Source organism: Halichoeres trimaculatus, unplaced genomic scaffold, assembly GCF_033239565.1.
Source record: "Halichoeres trimaculatus isolate MK-OKI-2021-1 unplaced genomic scaffold, fHalTri1.1 fHalTri1_scaffold_10, whole genome shotgun sequence".
Taxonomy (NCBI): domain Eukaryota; kingdom Metazoa; phylum Chordata; class Actinopteri; order Labriformes; family Labridae; genus Halichoeres; species Halichoeres trimaculatus.
Genome location: NW_027437187.1, coordinates 30,095,957 through 30,114,608, shown reverse-complemented (window position 1 = coordinate 30,114,608; position 18,652 = coordinate 30,095,957). Strand labels below are relative to the sequence as shown.

Below are 18,652 nucleotides of genomic sequence, written 5' to 3'. Positions count from 1 at the left end.
CTACGACATTGAACCATTACAACTAAAGCGCTATAGGGCTGTTCTGTACCCTACAGTGTGGCGTCATAAGCCTTGTGGACTAACCGTGGTTAATAGGAAAAACACACGCTCCTTACACACTGCTGTTTGAATCATTACTGTTGACATGGCAAGAGAAAGCAGAGGAAAATGCAAAAAAGCTGAATTATTTATTTGACATTTGCATATCTGCCACAGGTTCAGGGCCAGGGTGAGGGAGGATTATTTCATAACAGGAGATTACTCCTGAGGTTTCTTTTTTAAAGCATAAAACCAGTATACACAGTGCATTACTCCACATAATATGCAGCATTTTGATGCATACTGAAAACTATGGCAAGGCACACAATGTATTTCTGCACCTGAAATTGACTCATTTTGACATTGCAATAACTTTCCCCACCTCTGCACCTTTGAACTTTGCAAAATCAGTTATGAGACGGAAAGGTTGAATTGCCCGGACCATCCTCAGCGCCCTGCAGACCTGATCTCTCTCCCCTCCAGATTCCCACAGGTTCACAAACTACTTTGCACTTCTGTGGCAGCACGTCACTCGCTAGCGTCCAGCAAGGTCAAATGCCATTTCATTTTCTCGCCTTTGATCGCTGCCTGGCTCTTTCATCAGTCCCACCCTCCCCGCCCGCCCACACACACACACACACACACACACACACACACCACCATTTCACCACTGTAACTGCCCTCACTCATCCCCCTGCAGCTTTAGAGGATGCGACGGGTTGTTGCCGGAGTTAAAATATGTCCGTCCAGGGGAAATGCATAAGCAATCGATCAACTTCACCTTGCCAAACTCGTAAAGTCACAGCTATGTGTTGCTTTTAGACAAGATGAGAAAAATAATCTGAGCAGACCACACTGTGCATTAAGGAATGGCATCCATAAGTCTCATCGCCTCATCCTGTAATTCTGCCTCTACAGTCTGAGTGAAGCTTTCTGCTTAACTAAATAAAAAATCACCCTCATCGGTCTCTGTGCAAAACCAACCCCACACACATTTTGAAGACCAACTTTGATTGAAAGGTTAAATTTCCACGTTTTGCACCAGAATTCCTGTAAATAGACGCCTCTGGATGAAGTATTCAATGTCAAAACTACATTATAGAGCAAAAAGCAGACATTAAAGCAAAAACATCCATAAAAACATCAATAAATGTTTTGAACCGGACACTCACTCTTAACCTCAAAAATCATCATTGACATTTTTTGTGGTTTCGTGCACATTTTGCTACATTACTGTCACATTATCTCCCTGTTTATAGATTATGAAACACAATTCACCCAACACTGCCAACAAAAGGTATGAAAAACTTCTCAACAAGTCAAGTTATCTTTCATGTACTCAAAGGACAACAGACTGTGGGAATACAGAATCCAGCTATTTTCTCAGGTGAGTGTGATGCAGCTGCCATACAATCATTCAGCCGTAATGTAGGTAAGAGATGGGCCTGTCAAAAAAATCTGTCAATACGTGAGAAGGTTTTAATGAACCCTGTGACAGCTGTGAACAGTGTTTGGGGGAATAAATGAATTCTCTATTAAATTACTCTTTCTTTTGGATATTTCTGGAACTAACTGTAGTCAAAGACACCTTGCCATCATTACAGATTACAGACTTGTGAAATTAAACCTCACCTGTCCCTCAGTTCTTCTGCATGTTCTACTCAAGGAAAAATGTTCTCCATTAGGGGGCAATGTGGGGAAAATATGCCAGGATTTTTTTCATGACAGGATCAGGATTTTATCATGATTGCCTTTGCTACTATTTGCAGTCCAAATGTCGTTTATTGAGCGGTTATGAGATGTACTTTGTGTTTTGTTTGTGCACTTGACAGAATATGCAATGTTAGGGGTGCATGACATTGGATTTTTTGCTGATATCCAATATTTTGACATCTCATTCAGTCAGTTATTGAAACTGATACAGATATGTTTTTGGAAATCACTGTGTCAACTGTATTGGAATTGACATATTGCATCATAGTGCGTACCAGGGTTCAAATTATGGGGGAGCTAAGGGGAGCTCACATTCAGGGGGAGCTCTGAAAATTTTCAGATTTGTAATGTGCCTGTTTCTGAACTAAGATGGAATTGATTTTTAATGAGCCTTGTTTGATATTGGAGCTTGTTTCAGCATCACGGATAGCACAGTTTGTTGTGTGTGATGTTACAGTACGCTGCTGCACCTGAGCAGAGGCTACATTTACGCTGGTGAATTTACTTACTATATGCCTTTGTGGGTAATTTGACCAGCTGTCTAAGTCTTACCTGCTGCTTTATTTCTGTAAAGTGAGGGGGAAATTTAGAGATTTGGGAGTCAGGAAAGCTTCCACTGCAACATTGATCTCAACAGTTGACATGATACGGTTCAATAAGTTGTTGTCTTGTGGTATTGCTTTAAATCTGACAGTACTTAAGCCAAAACAACTTTTCTATCTGCAGAGGACACTTTGCAGAGATCGTCTCTCCATGCTGCACGTTGTTAAAGGATTTGATTCATCACACTGTAATTCGTAGTTACTGTGAATTTTAGCAGCTCATGAATTCAACAGAAAAATTCCCTGACACTTTTTGGATTGCTGCTATGGTGCTTTTAGGAAATTTTTAATACAGTATTAGGCAATTGCTGTAGTTATAGTGACATTTTTTTCTCTGTAAACCTGTTATTGGCCACATATGGGTAATAAAATATGCATACACATGTGAGTTAAAAAGTTGTGGTGCACATGGTAAAAAACAGGGCTTCCCCAAAGGCTGCTGTGTAATTTGTACCCTTGTGCATACTCTTATAAAATTTGTTATAAAACATTATTTTCTTGTGCAAAATAAGAGAAATACTAAACACTTAACTGAACAATTATTTTTGGCAATTGCTGTCAAACAAAAAGCAGGTCAAACATGTAATCAAGTTAGCAGCAGTCCATTATTTTATTGGTTTATTATACTGACCAATATTAGCATGTTGGCTGATGTCGGATAGTTTATTTTTAAGCCAGAACTGGCCGGCATCAATAATGTACCAGTAGTACAGCATGATTCATTTCAGTGCCATGACTTAAACACTGTAAGAAGAGAGCCAAGGGTTGTAAGAAAAATAGAATTCGGGCCTGAGTTTGGTTTAAAAAGTAAAAATTAAAAAAAACTTTGTTGAGTTTCTTTTGCTTCCTTTGTTGTTTTTGTGGCATTATTAATAAAATACTGGATTTTTTTGGCTGCTGGGGATTCATTAAGCAGTTTTGACACATTTTTTTGGCAGCAAAAACTTGGAATGCTAATTTTTCATTATTTTTAAAAAAGGAAATGACACTGGGTGGTTAACTCAGTGATTAAAATAATTAAAAGATGAAGCCATGATTCACTCAAAGAAGGCACTATTTGTATATTTTTAACATGTCTCAGACTAATCAGAAGCAAACAGCAGGAGGAAAAATAGTCTGGATGTGGTTTATACACAACAGAACACATAGCTGGCAGTGAGCATGTCCCAGCTGACATCATTAATAAGATATAGACGGAATATAAACAGAAGATGGAGTTGAATTCAGAGGCAGACCACACTGGTTGAAGTATATTTTTTTATGTGCATGCAAACATATTCAGTGGCGAAGCATGTGTTCCAGTTTTTCTACAAGAACTAATAAAGCTCTCTTTCATATCAAAGTGGGATTATTTCTGCACTTTCACATCGAGTAAACCAACATCTCCTCATGCCACCCAGTCTGGTCGATAACCTGAAATCTGACCTCTTGTTTCCTCCCTGCACTTTCGCTCGCCTCCATCGACAGTATTAGCAGTTCTTTGTTACAGTGTTCTGCCGTTCCTTTCCTCTCACACAGCGTTGACAGCGAGTGGGTGAAAGAAAAGCCAGTATGAGGGAAGGAGGGAGGGAGACAGACAGAGAAAGAGTGAAAGAGATGGAGCTTTTAGGGGAGTTAAACAGCAAGAGTGAGAGCGAGGAAGAGCAGCAAAGAGATGGAGAAAAGGGAGCTCTTAGGCAACTAAAAGGCTCTGCCCCCTTTGTACCTCAAAGCGCTGCCCCTGTTGTCTTGAGTCACATGATGAATAGAGGCAGACCATCAATGGGTAAAAAGAAGTGAGAGTTATCTGACAGGAAAAGAGGAGGGGATAATGGGCTTGAGGCACATTAAAATATTTGAATTATCAAAGAACGCTTTAATCCAAGTATCACAGAGAGTAGCCTTTCTATACTGAGGCAGCACTTGAACAGGGGTGCTCATATTCTTAATGAATTCTAATGGGATTAATGCCTGGTAATGGCACTCATTGAGTGGCATGAAATAGCAACAGCAACAAAACAAGTTCTGGGACACGTTCGCACCATAATCAAAGAAATTGGCTCAGTGTAAAGAGGATCTGCTCGTCGGTTGGCGAAAACATGAGTAGGTTCACCTCAGAAATACTACCCAAAAGAAATGCAAGATGATTAATTCATATGGAGGAGTCCTGTAGCAGGTGCGGTGTAAATGACAACTTCACTTCTGAGTAGAGCCTACTAGACAGAGGAGGGAGAGTACAGAGTGCTAGCTCTGCACCTGAACACTGGACTCAGTGAACTGTGGATCTCAACAGGGTATTTTAACAGCTATTACAGCAGCGAGGTGGGACACAAACACAAATCTTGTTCCCACTTATGGACAATAAAACATGCTCTGTTCAAGAGCTGCAGTACAAGTGGGGGCCCCCATTGTCCCACACATTGGGTTCCCAGTCATTAATGAACAGCTCCGCTTGAATAGATGCTTTCAGGAGAACAGATGCGAGATATTGTAATTTTACTGCACAATACTAATCATCACCAGTGGAAAACAATTTATTCAGACTCTAGATATAAATGCATGTGCTGTTATCAAAGGAGACGGTAATATCTATTGTCTCCAGATGGAGTGGAAAGGAATGCATTGTGAATAACAACAATAATTGAATCTACACACCAGAAAATATGACTCTGGGTTTGTGAGCATAGGTTGCTCCATAGCCTAAATTTTGTACAACATCAACCCTTTACAGAACTTTATGTGGTGACTTCTGTACACACTTCAAAATGATTTTTTTAATTTAGCCACCGAACAGTTTTCAATCATTTCCTGTGTGCACGTTACATTTTAACCTCCATTTGTGTATGTAGTAGTAACCATATGCATATACAATAGGTTTTGAAGTGCCTATGCGTCAACTAACACTACAGAGTCACAACTGCAGTGCTGCCTAAGAGTTCAAATTTTACAACCATTCAGTATGTTTTTCCCCCTGTTACATTAAGTACAAAGGTTTTCCTAGCTTTTCTGAATCTTTGAATGACATTATGCCCCGATGAAAACCCACAATTCTTTACAACTGTAGAACTTTTTTCTCACGCAGTCTCTCACAGAGCAGAAAATCTCTTTCAAACTTGACTTGTGATGCTCTCAGCTTCCCTGTAATGGCCCGTTTTTTTTTTTTGCCCAGTTGTGTTGCTAACCCTTTGCAAAGTATCTGTATTTAATAGGAGACATTCTTCCAGGTCTGCTTTTTAGCCTTTGAAAAAAGCTTTACTGTTTGTCCAATTTTTTTCATAAGTGTTAGCATTAAATTTGACATTAGCATACATTTTCATTAAATACTATGGACTATATTCAAACTTCAAAATATGTGTTTTTCAACAGTTTACACTATCCTTTAACAGTGTGGGACTTTGGATAAAAACTAAATGAATAAAAAACTAAAAATAAATAAATAAATAAAAATGAATAAATAAATAAATAAATAAATAAATAAATAAATAAATAAATAAATAAATAATGAAAATAAATTAAAAAATAAAATGAATGAATGAATGAATGAATAAATAAATAAATAAATAAATAAATAAATAAATAAATAAATAAATAAATAAATAAATAAATAAATAAATAAATAAATAAATATTTCTGAATAACAGGAATTCCAAAATGGGGAAAACATTTTTGGATCCGAATCCCTGGCAGTTCAAGGTCTAAGGATGATTTGTTTTTTATTTGTTTTGCAGTAAATTAGTCAGCAGTATTTTAACAGTAGCTGACAATCAGAACATTAAAAGTCATGACATAAAATGTCACAAAGACCATAGTGCTAAAAAGAGTCCACCGTAAAATTAAGAAAATAAGCAATCAATAAAAAAAAGGTTGAAAGATCTAGAAGATTGTTTTTTGGTTGATAAAAACAGGGTACAAATAAATGTCCCATCAAAGATGTAAGGGAATGAAGTGAGCCTTTTCTCTGCTGACTGAAGCATCTCTTGCAGATGTTCCTGCCCAAGTCTGACGTCCCAAGCTGCCAGTCTGATGCCATCAACTGCTTAGCAAAATCTGTTTTACGGCCCACCAGCAGCTTAGCAGGGTGATGTAAGTGTCATTGATGCAATCATCTAAAGGATAGGTGTCAAAGTTTAAGTTTGCCTGGCAACATGGACCCCATCATGTGCACTGATTAGTCCCTGGATGTGAATACAAATATCCCCTCTGGAGAGCTGCTGTCGAGTCTGAGCAAGCACAATAACACCTCTCCAACCTTTAACCCCGACCTCGCCCACCATTGAAGCCTTTTTTAATGATGGATTCTAAAACACATTCAAGATGTTGTTTTACCTGCTGCAATCGTTAGGAGTTTGTTTTATGGAAATGGCTCAGTATTGAAAGCATATTCATAAGAGCATCACAATACTGGCAGTGGTCAAGCACTATTAGAATAAAAATCCATATGGTTGCTACATTTGCATGCAGACTGAAAAGGGTCAAGGCTTGTGGGGGCTGCTGCAGTCCTCTAAGCATACTTCAGCCGAGGATCCATTTCTGCTGCCGGCTGCCATTCAAAACGTGTTAATCCAGCTTTTCTTTATGCAGTCCCTTTCACACAGTCAAACAAGGTGAAATCGCTTTCTCTGGGCGCCTTTGAAAAAAAAGGCTCTAAAGACATTTTTCACAACACACAGAGGCAGATCAGAATTAGCTGCACTCGTATCAGCTTTTCTGACATGGATGCTTTAAAGGTGAATGGACCCTACAGGCTAATGTGAATGTCTGGCATTTGGATGTGCCTCTAACAAGGCTGTTCAGTGACATTTCAGGGATGCTTTCATTCAAAGAGTGATTGAGTTGCAATCATAGACGTTCCTCTGAGATACTCTTATTTTCAAGAATAAAGATATTTACTGCAGTAATGCGTTGCATTTGGAAGATTTGACCTGATTGGGATCCTGCTCTGTACTCCGTACTAAGTGTGTTCAAAACAAGGTTACCTATTTCAATTCTGGATTAACGTATACAATAATTACACAAATGTGTCCAGTGCTGAGAGATTAAGGCCAATGTGGTTCCACTTCATCAAATTTCAGAATTAAATCCCTGAAAGCCACTATTTCTGTGAGTAAGGTGAGGGTGGAGATCAACAAATGGGCAACATGTGGGGATGTCCCAAACCAATACACTGATCACTATCAGCGCCAATATAGCTATATATGGAGGATCGAATAGCATCGGATTTTGTTAAATGATGGGGACTGATCGAGTTTTTTCATGTTTTTAACACTGTAATGCTTTACGGCTGCTGTAAATCGAACCACTTTGCAAATGTCCGCTGTGTGGGGCTACCTCTCTCTGGAAAGCAATGTTAGTAAAACAGCAACTTGCAACATTTGCAAAGTGAGTGTTACTCAGGGAGGTACCAACAGGGCAAATACAACAAATAAGATTTGTCATTTACAAGGGAATCACTCAATGGAGTGGGATTTATTAGAGAAAGAGATCAGTATTGGATCGGAATCGGCAAAACACACAAGGGCTGAACAATTGATCAAATTTAAGCCGAAATCACATTGTTATAGAATGCAATTTCCATTTAAAAAGAGCATTCCACATGTTGACATATTTTAGTAGTTGAACCAGAGATTTGGTCATATTTACATTTCTGCTCTTAAGGATTCATGGTTATTTTTCATACCAGGCCTTTTGTCCTGTAGAGCTTTGCTCCTTTCTCTGATTTTATTCAAGGTAATTAATGACAATTTTATCACATGTCTACAAGGCTTGAAGTTAAATCAATCAGTCAATATTCTGCTGCGATTGTAATAGTTAAAAAAAAAAAAAAAAAAGATATGTTATTCCCATCAATTCATCTCATTACAACTTAACACGTAGACCAGGAGAGACCTGGGGTTCAGCATTTTGACAGTTGTTATCTGTGTTTTTATCTTAAATGCAAAGTGTCAATGTGCATTAAAAATGCCATGGTATATTCATGGTTTTAAAGGTGCTGTGGGGAAAATCCATTCGGTGTTGATAGCAGTGACACCTGTGGCCAGAATTGGTATTGTTTTTCCAGGATAAAGCCTCTGCTTCCAATGAGCACAACCAAACTCTTGTCATATGACTCTGATGTGTTTTGAAAGCAAATTATCTTCTTTTTGATGCTAATTTTCTTTGTTCAAGACATTTTTTGCAGTTTTTTCGGTTGTGTCAAGACTTTCAGCCTATGTGTTCTGAATTTAAATGTGTTCTCCCAGGAAAATCCACCACATTTCTGAGAATAAGCAATTAGAAATACCTGCTGATAATCTAATTTTAAATCATGGATTATAATAAAGGAAAATACTGAAAAGTGAGACTGCTCCAAAATCACCTAAAAAGTCTTCACAGGGCCTTCACCTTAATGGGACTATCATCATGAAAACATATAAAGGTTAAAAGAGGTGTGCTTAAAACCGGCAACTGAGACCACAAACTCTGGAAAACAGCTATGAAATGAGTGAATTTGGCTTTACACTTTGAAAAAGTTGTATTTCATCCTGTTTCCAGTAAAATCTCCCCCTGCAGGCCAGTTGAAGATTACAGCTTTTTGGATTCACTTTACAGCAAAGTCTCCCACTCACTGATGGTGCATGCATCAGAGTAATAGATCACATTAGTGCATGCCCAATTTAATGCACAAAGAGTTAAAAGAGTGAATGACATAGTGTGTTTGCAGTCACACTGGGCAGGTTGGTCCAAAGGGAAACAAGAGAAATAGATGTCATTGCAGCTAAAGACAACAGAAGCACCCAGTCTAAGACAAAACCTCCTCTGCTGCACTGCTGGGTCTGTGTATAAACAAAAAAACAAAACTGCTGATGACTTTCAGACAGCACATGCAGCTGCACGTCCTCCTTATCTTCTTCAAAAGACATCCACCAAGGACAACAGTAACTTGTGAACAAGACACCACCATCCCCCTTCCATCAGACAGCCACCATGATACCACCGCGGGCCTTTTATAAACATGCCATGCAGCCTCAGGCGTCACTTTATCAAGGCGGTGGCATCAAGTGGGATGGCAGGCCTGGTCTTATAAAAACAACATAATTGCCATCCCAAGTGAAAACTCCTCATCGTGGCATCATGTAGGCACAATGGCCCTCACAACTGGGGAGCTAATAAACACCTTGTCGATGCAGGAGGTGTCAGCTTTTCACCCAGGGATGAATGTCTCCAAGAGACGCGGCGGCGGCAGCAGCACGTCATAAGCCAGCATTAACCCCACTCACTAACACTGTTGGTCATTTAGTGTGTTGTGAGAAGGCGGGTCGGTCATCACTGACGCGCTGACATCACGGTCCGCACCTTCACCACCCACTCCGTCTCGACTGCTCCTCTGCCTCGCTCTGCTGACGAATCTGTGGTGAAGATGATCTCTTTCACGAATGACTCAAAAGCTGCGCGCACTCCTTCCTCTGCTCTCATTATTCCAACATGAGGGTAAATTACAAACATGCCAAGATGACACCATTCTTCCCAAAGACTGAACACAGTCATGATTTCGCTCTGACATGTGATACTCTGTATAACAACAGCAGCCGGCATAAAGAGCTTAAGCTTATTGCAAACATTGATCAACGTCCTGTAATTCAATAGCAGCATGTCAACAGCAGCATAATGTTGGAGGAGAAGGAGGAAGGTCTTTGTTACATGTGTCCCAGAGCCTATTGCAGGGTTAGAGAGGTGAATCCTATCGACAACTGGGAGATTGCCAAGGTCAGCGGCCGCACATTTGTTTAATGAAAGCAGCCAGGGCGTCTGGACAAAGCCGATCACACACTTGGGCAGCGTCTTAGCAGCCATGATTGAGTCAGCAGTAACCCTACACATCATGGGTGAAAAATGATGTTTTTAAGCCTTTAAGTGTTGTACCTTTGGGATTTAAGGAAAACATAAGGTCACTGTGAAGTCACTGTTGAGTGGTGGAGAGATTTAAAGAAGATGAACTGGAGGTATTTCTGAAATCAAAAGAGAACACACACATACACACACTCTGAGAGCAAAGATGAACCCAGATAAAGATATAATGCACCTTTCCTGCCACACCCTTGCCCGTGTGTCTGTGTGATATCTCAGAATGTATCAGTCATCTATCATGCTGGATTGTGAGCCCAGATAAAGGCAGAGAGGGGCTGTGCTGAGGCTGCTCCTGTTTCTATCTGGCAGTCCGCTCCCTCCGGCTATTTATAACCAATAGAGCTACAGCACTTTATGAATGTCCGCAGGCTCAGCATCACACAGTCTTCTGATATTCTGCCGCACATTGTATTCGGTGGTGTCATTAAAGGAGGCAGCGACAATAAGAAGAGGGGCCGCTGTCACAGCATATATTCTCTGCATATGCTGCCTTGAATAACAAATAACAGAAGGCATGTGGCAGCAGCAAACACCCAACTTCCACCCTGCATCCTGTGCAGTCTGAGCTATATATAGATCCCAGGACTGTTGTGTAGTTGAAAACCCCACAAAAATATTCCCCAAAGTGCCTCCAGAGGATCGATAATAGAAAAAAAAAAACTCTGCAGCAGGAGCTTGCTCTACCCATTTAACAGATAGCCATCTTTGCAGATGAATCAAATGGCATATGGGAAGGATCACGACTGCTTCACACTTTGCCCACATCGAGAAATGTTATCTCAGCAATGGCAAGAGAAAGGCTAGATTAAGATAACATTTTGCAATTCACCCCCCCCCCTCCCCTTCTCCCTGCCTCCATCCATCCCTCCTGCCTTCTCCCCCCTAACACACACACATATGCACGCTCCATTCTCCCTAACACACACATACACTCACATTCATGGGACAATTACATTTGATTAATGGCTTAAGCCTCCGTCCTCCCAGACAGGCACATAGGCAGAGAAATAACCAGAAAAGGAGATTACACCGTCGAAATGTGCGCGGATAACAAATCTATAAATTAATTTCCAATCTGAGTGGATTAGATGCGTTTTTTACCTGCAGAGGACGCGCCTAACCACACTCAAGTCACCCCCCAATCTGCTTCTCTGTCCCGTCAACCGCTTGTGCCCTGTAATCACTGCAATATTCTAACCGATTTGACATCGGAATGAGATTCGAGGAGTTTCAGGAAAGCCTCTGGTGTGCGCTGATGTCGCCACTGGCGCACTAGAATCCACATATTTGAAGGATGTTTTCTTCAAAGTAGCCCAGAGAGACCCGAGGTTTTAGCTGCATTCTGGAAATCCACCTCTCAAATCTTGGCCTGAGCCCCACATTTTAACTGCATCGACACAAGACAGAGAGAATATTCCCCTCTTCTTCCAAAAACATATGCGTCCTCATTTTTTTGCGCTTTTTTTTAAAATCGGGAACTCACCTGCTGTAGGCTTCACTGAATCCAAGCATCCTTTCGCATTTCTCCCTGACGGCAACTCCCAGCCACCAACACTCAAATTGAGACGCACTATCTCAAGTCCATCGCCTTGAAAGACAGCTCTCAGGAAAAAAAAAGAGAGGACGAAGAGAGAAAGAGGAAGAGGATGTGGGGTAGGAAAAAAGACAGCAGCCCGCCGTTTCCTTGCAGATTCCCAATGAGTTTCTCCTCAAAGGCGGCACCGCGGCTTTTAAGATGACAGCTGTACTTAAAAAACAGGCAACCCACACACACGCATACACGTACACTCGCGCACGCGCGCACACCAAGCCGAGACACAGCGCGATCCTCCCCGGGTTTAATGGGACTCCCTGTGTGCCCGAACTCGTCCGAGGATGAGTGTGGAGGATAAAGAAGGAATGCAAATGGCAGGTAGAGAAGGAGGGAGCGAGAGAACAACTCCCACGCACCGCTCCCGATGCGAGCGCGCACAGTTCTCTCTCCTTGATGCAGTCTCTCCACACAGCACAGCAGTGTGTGTGAATGTGTATGTGTGTGTGTGACTGCTGGCTGTCGTCAGTGGCACAGGCAATCCGCCTGCTGGAGGGAGGGAAGGGAGGGGAGGGGACGGAGATGATCGGCGGAACGCACTCTGCCCGGTGTCCTACTCAAGTGTGAGTGTGTGGTAGAAGTATGTGTGTGTGTAACTGCGTGTGTGTGTGGGTGTTTGATCACAGCACGCATGCAGTCTGTTCATTTACTGCTTTATTTATTTAGACTGTGCTGCTGTTGTGTTAACCAGCCTTATCTGTCCGGATTGGTCTGTCCAGATTTCAGCTTGTCCTCCCCTAGTGCGCCAAACATTTACGCACAGGCACACAAGCGCAAAGCACGCATTTTAAAACAACCTCTGAAGGTAATTTTAAAACAAAAAAGGTCGCATTACGCCCGCATCATGCAAATATTCCCTCACCAATCTGCTCGCAAACACAGAATAAATCAGATTCTGGTTCTGAGTGGATCTAAGGTAGCAGTTCCCCTTTTGAGAGCCTGATGGCACTGTGGGCTTCAGATAGTGCAACACAAACAGACACACATGCAGACTCTTTGCAGGAGGCGGGCCCTGAAGTGGCTATGTTGTCTCAAACACACGTATCTGATCCTTTGTCTGTCTCCTGTGATTTTTAAAGAGGGGATCTCATGCACCATCAGCCCAAAGATTGCAGAAGGAGGTTTCTTTTTTTTAAAAAGCAGCAGGAATGAATGTTTTATTGGAGCAAAGTCTTATCTTGTCTTATCTTCTGCTCTCATTTCAACCCCTTTAATGTCATGCCAAAGTGGGAGAGGATCAGATAGCTCTTGAATATATAATAAAGAGTGGAATTTGGCTTCACTGGGGTCTCCTCGCGCATTCTGGGATCAATATGTGATGAATAAAGTCAGTTTTGTATGCTTTAAAGTCATTTTAGCAGTGACAGAATTCATTTGTAAAGTTATGTCCTTGGTGTATTGATTGTAGCACAGCGCAGAGAATTGGATGGATTCCACAACATTTTCCTCCCCACGAGCATGACGGAGTTTTGGCCATGGAGGTTGTAGGGAAGAATACAAAAAGGGAGACCCAGTTGGAATACTTTTGTAGGGAGGCTTTGGAAACACGTGACACAATAAAAAGGTCTGTTATAGACAACATCAACACACATTTACAATCGTTCCTACACAGGAGTAGCAACAGGCAGCTGATAGGGTAACATGGTGATAAGTAGTATGCCTAGCAACAGGGACAAGGGATCTAAAGTAAGAGTTGGAGCTGAATCCACTGATGCCTGTGGCTGTCTGAAACCAGCTCGCACAGCATTTACTTCTGCTAAAAGAAACAAACGCCTTGTGCTACACTCCATTGCTGACACTTAAATGCCTGCAAAACAAATACAACACCACATAAAATCACATAATTTGAAGAGCAGTGCATTGAAAATGTAACAAAATGGCAAGTAGGTACATTTGGGTGCATTTTTTGAAAGGCAGAGAGGATTTATATATTTATGAAAACACTCTGGGAAATCAAATAACATGTTTGATAGTTAGTGGGAATAAATAAACAGGCCAATCCAAAAACAGACAATGCCCAAGATATTTAACTGAGCTGACTGGTAGAAATAGGCAGGCTACCTTTGTGCACCTGTTGCTGTGTTTGCCAAATTAATCTGCAGCCCCTGGTGCCTTTGTCATTCAGGTTTAAAACCTCAGGAGTTTGAGGCAACAACAAAATGTGGAAAACAGATCAAATATATATATATTTTTTTGGAAAAAACTTAGCCAATTCTATTGTTTATATTTCAAATAATGGGGGGAAAAAACTGCTGTTGGTTTTGGTAGTTATTTTCCCATTAGTGTTTTAATACCACCCATGAGGTCCCAACCCCCGCTTTGGGATGGTTGATGGTGAATGATTTCCAAACTAACACGGTCTCATCAAGTGTCCGCTCTTTTATCTCTTTTCAGTTTTATTGTGTCTCTCTGCTTGTCTGTCTGAATGTGTGTGTTGCAAACAAACAGTGTGAGCAGTGATCAGCCATACTTAAGAATTATAAAATGATGAAACAACCACGGATGTTCTTATGGACCCACAGGATTGCAGGTTATGAAAAGGGATTCTTATGTGGAGGAGGGGTTCACAGAGACACGTGCTCAGACTACCTGTTTCACTCCTCACAGAGAGGCGTCAGCGTGTAAGACACCAATGTCGGAGGTAAGTGATAGCATGAGCTTTTAGCATAGGAGGTTTAGTTACTCCTTTAAAATAAATGTCTGCAGCAGAGTTGAGAAAGAATTTTTAGCCCTTAGAAAATTTTGAGCCTGTTTTAAACTTTTTACTTCATCAAAATAAACTTAACAACTTATACTGTCTTCTAAGGATGTTTGGTAATAGAGTCAACATTTATTAATATTGCAAATATGTTAAAGTTTCAAATTAAGTTTTTTTCTTTACAAACTAAAACCTTACTGATTTTAAACAGAAGCTGTTGGAGGCAGGATAAGAACTTAAGTCCAACTCAGAGTTTTAGTCTTAAGTCTGATTCAACTACTGATGACTCTGTTTTTTAATGGATGGATTGATTTACAGATTTACCCATTTTGTTGTTTTTTGTTTGTTTTTGTATAAGGTCCTACCAGTTTATTGAAGTGGTGTGTGTTGACTTGAGTTCACGTTGGTTTTGTTATCTTATTGGTTTATTTTGACTGAAACAGTGATAAGACATTTAGCTGTACCAGAGTTAGCGATGAGCTAATTTATAACTGGGATTTATAACTGTTGTCACTGGGAGGTCTTATTCGGCAACTGTTTCAGCCAGTGTGCCAACAAAATTGTGCATGTTATGTCGAAAGATTTAGCAAAAAATGCAAAAAAGAAAGAAAGAAAGAAAGAAAGAAAAGGGCAGAAATGCTCAAAAATAATGAGAAAAGATGAAAACAACCTACAAATTAGGTGACGTGTTTCCAGGAGGTAGCCAGAAGAGTCATCAAGAGGCTGCAGTAACTTGGACTGTCAGTAACCTCTGTTAGCAAGCTGCTAGCTAACGCCACTCAAACCACAGGGCTGGAGATCTTTGTTTTGTGTAAATAGCGGGTGGGTTCTGGGTCTTTTTGAGTTGATAAGACACCTGCAGTGATTCCACTGCAGCAGAAACAATGTGAAAGCCTCCCCCATTAAGAGGGTGTGCTTTTTGCGCTGTCACTTCATTGATAATTTAAATCTCCAGTCAGAATCCAATATTTATACCTGACATGTTTTCAGAGCACCCAAAAGGTCCCACACAGTGAGTCGTGGTTCAAACTATGTGAAGTTCTCAGTCAAACATCTGCCCTTTTGATGAAACCCTTGAAATGGGGTCTCAACGTGAACCAAGCTCTGGGGATCAGACTATTTCTCATTGGAATGCCGTGGACCTGACTTGGACTTTTTCTCTTGTGGTCCAGCGGTCTTTGTCATTAGATTTTAACCATGACAATGAGAGTGTGCAGAGAGCTAAAAACAAAGAGTGTTAATATTTAAAGTGTGACCACCGCTGCTGTCGCTCAGCCGTTCAATTATTGCTGTGTTTTGTAATCGCTGACGTCAAAAAGAGTCCCAGTAGTTCTCCCGGGATAGCTTACCTTGAATCACTTGCTGTTTTGTGATCTATATATAAGTAAGTGAAGTATCTAAATCCTTTATGACTAAATCCTTGTAATGAGAAGTGTTCTGGATCCATTGGCAGCTTTTAAACACCCTCACATCCACGTGTTATACAAGTCCGATCTGAAAGTTATGTGACTCAAGTGCTTCCAATCCAACATCAAACCTCCTCTTTGCGTGCGTACTCCTGTCAAGTTTTCACTCAAAGCCCGGAGCAGAGGAGGAAAAAAAGAACACTAAAGTATTTGTCCGTCAGTGTTGAAATGTGTCTCAGTCCCTCTTGCATCCTGAAGCTTTTCTGCACAGACCCTCGGAGCATCTTAAGCCACTCAGGCATCTCAGCTACATGTGAATGTCATCAGCATCAGTTCACGCATGGCCAAGGCACCCTGGCTATGAGTACAGAGTATTTTCTCTGTGTTTTAGAGCTCTTTCCCAGCGCCTGGCTGTGAAACCGCTCCTTAAGGGGGGGACACAGGCTTCTTTCTTTCCAGTTCAGTACACGAGACCTGACGAGATACAAAGTTGGCTGCAGAAGTAACTCACGGCTACTTCAGTGTAAAAGTCGACACAAGTTGTACTTCCCTATGGATATAACATGAAGTCAGAGGCCAAGAGGAGCTGATGTGCTGCGAGGGATGCCATGATTTTTTTTAAATTTATTTATTTATTTTTTTTTATGGGAGGAATTCCAACTTGTGCAGAAAGGATGCAAATTCAGAAACACAGACACACAAAGAAACCAGTGCCACTCAGGGTGTACATGCAGAAAATGTGCTTCAAAAAGGCAAAACTAGTGACAGATCTTATGCCAAGATGTAGATTATGCTTCCAGGGCCTGGGTTTTAAAGTCTTCAGTAGTAACTACATAACTCTTTTTTTTTTAAGTTTAGATTTAGTTTAGCACTTAAAAAAGATAAAACATGATGAGCAAAAGCAGGAGAAACAAAAATAAACAAAAAAACAAACAAACACTGTTTTGTCTTTTTATGTTGATAAAGAGTTTAAACCTGAGAGATAGGTATGTTGATGCCAGGCTGCTAACATTTCCTGACTTTCCGAAATACATCAGAAAAGGGTAATTTGACCTACATTTAGCAAACAATACTGCAAAAGTAAGCCTTCATGTCACTAACTTTTTTCTGAGAACTCTTCCGGACGATGAACAGCACACTCTTTGGGTGATGCTATGGACCAAAACTAAACATGGCCACAGAGATGACGAGGAAGACTTGAGCTACTTAAAAGTTGTCCTAACTAGCGTTGTATTATCCATTAGCTGAAGTGGTTCAATGATACAGTAGTGACCACATTCTAAATTTCTAAAGGCAGTAAATATAAGAAGAAGAAGGAAATGCGGATTTAGAAACATGTACTTTAGAAAAATGAACATCTCTGCTTTCCAAATACCCAGCCTTCACAGCCTGCATAGACCGCAAAGGCCAAACTGAAATAAGTTTGGGCTAAAAAGTATTATCCATCTATTTCATTAAATGTTACTACCCAAATGCTGACCTCTTGACTAGGTCACCCTTGCAAAAGAGATCTTGATCATACGGTGGCTGGTGGGTGTTGGACAATTTGCAAAAGCTACAACACAAATGAAAAAGCCACAACACAAATGAAAAAGCAACCCCATAAATGCAAACGCTATAACACAACGGAAGTACAGCCGCAACAGAAGTTAAAAGAGGTTACTTCCAAACAGACATGGAAAAGTTGCAAAAGAAAGTAAATGATTCACTTTGTAGTGGTGTCACCTTGTGATATCCTTCATTTCTTTATTTAGGTCAGCATTGGAGCTATATTTATCGTAGCTCAAGTTATATTTATATATATATATATATATATATATATATATATATATATATATATATATATATATATATATATATATATATATATATATATATATATATATATATATATATAAACAATCATTAACTTAATTTCACAACTTTTCTGTGTCCATTAGGAAAACTGTGTGTGTTGTGGTGTTTGCATTCATGTTGTTGCATTTGCATTTGCGTCATTGCTTTTGAAAATTGGCTGACACTTATCTCCCACCGTAAGAGCACAATGTGTTTCTATCTGGTTAAATAAAGGTAACATATGATGAGATAATAGAAAGCATAGCACCAATACTGTTGCGCAACAATGTCTGGTGACCTGGCACAGCTAGTGTCACATAAGTGATACAATCATCACCAGCATTTCCAAGACAATCCCAATGACCAATGTTTTATTAAAAATTTGTTTCATGCCCGTTTTTGTTTTGAAACCAAATTTTATCATCAAATAGTGCATTACCATGTAATTTCAGCTGGAGCACAATGAATTATGGGAAATTTTGGTGCCTGGAAGGGTGCTTTTGTTGTGTCCTCTGCAGCTAGGGACAAATTTGTGGGGCAGCCTTGAGGCACCATAGGTCTCTGTGTGTAGTCTGGTTCTCACAATAGAGGGACTAGATGAAGAAATTTGGCAAACAAATCAAATGTTAGGTCATTTATCTGTATGAGATGAAGCAATTTAAGCAAATTCTTAGACTACATCTGTGAAGATTTTATTGGTAGTACTGTAGAGAAAAGTGCCGCCTGACAGCGTTTTTGACAGCAGCTGTTTGCAGCTATTTTTCAGATGTCCGTTGAAGACCTCTCTGCATGCTGTGAAATTTGCACAAAATGTTGACTTAATTTGCAGCACTTTTTTCAAATCTTTAGGTGTTTGCACTGCTGGTCCATTGTCCATTCCAGAGCAACCAAATGCATTCAAAAT

General features: G+C 40.4%; 1 protein-coding gene across 4 annotated transcripts in view; it reads right to left on the bottom strand.

The window, feature by feature from the left end:
* Positions 1 to 18,652, bottom strand: part of lingo1a (leucine rich repeat and Ig domain containing 1a) — a 193,257-nt gene that overhangs the window by 22,941 nt on the left and 151,664 nt on the right. The window contains exon 1 of one of the 4 annotated variants that reach the window (XM_074678252.1): positions 11,701 to 12,290. The exons of 2 other annotated variants lie outside the window; for them this stretch is intronic. The gene's annotated coding sequence lies outside the window, so the exon portion shown is untranslated. Of the gene's footprint in view, positions 1 to 11,318; positions 11,338 to 11,700; positions 12,291 to 18,652 lie in introns of those variants that run through there. One more of the 4 variants, XM_074678253.1, reaches the window with a different exon arrangement.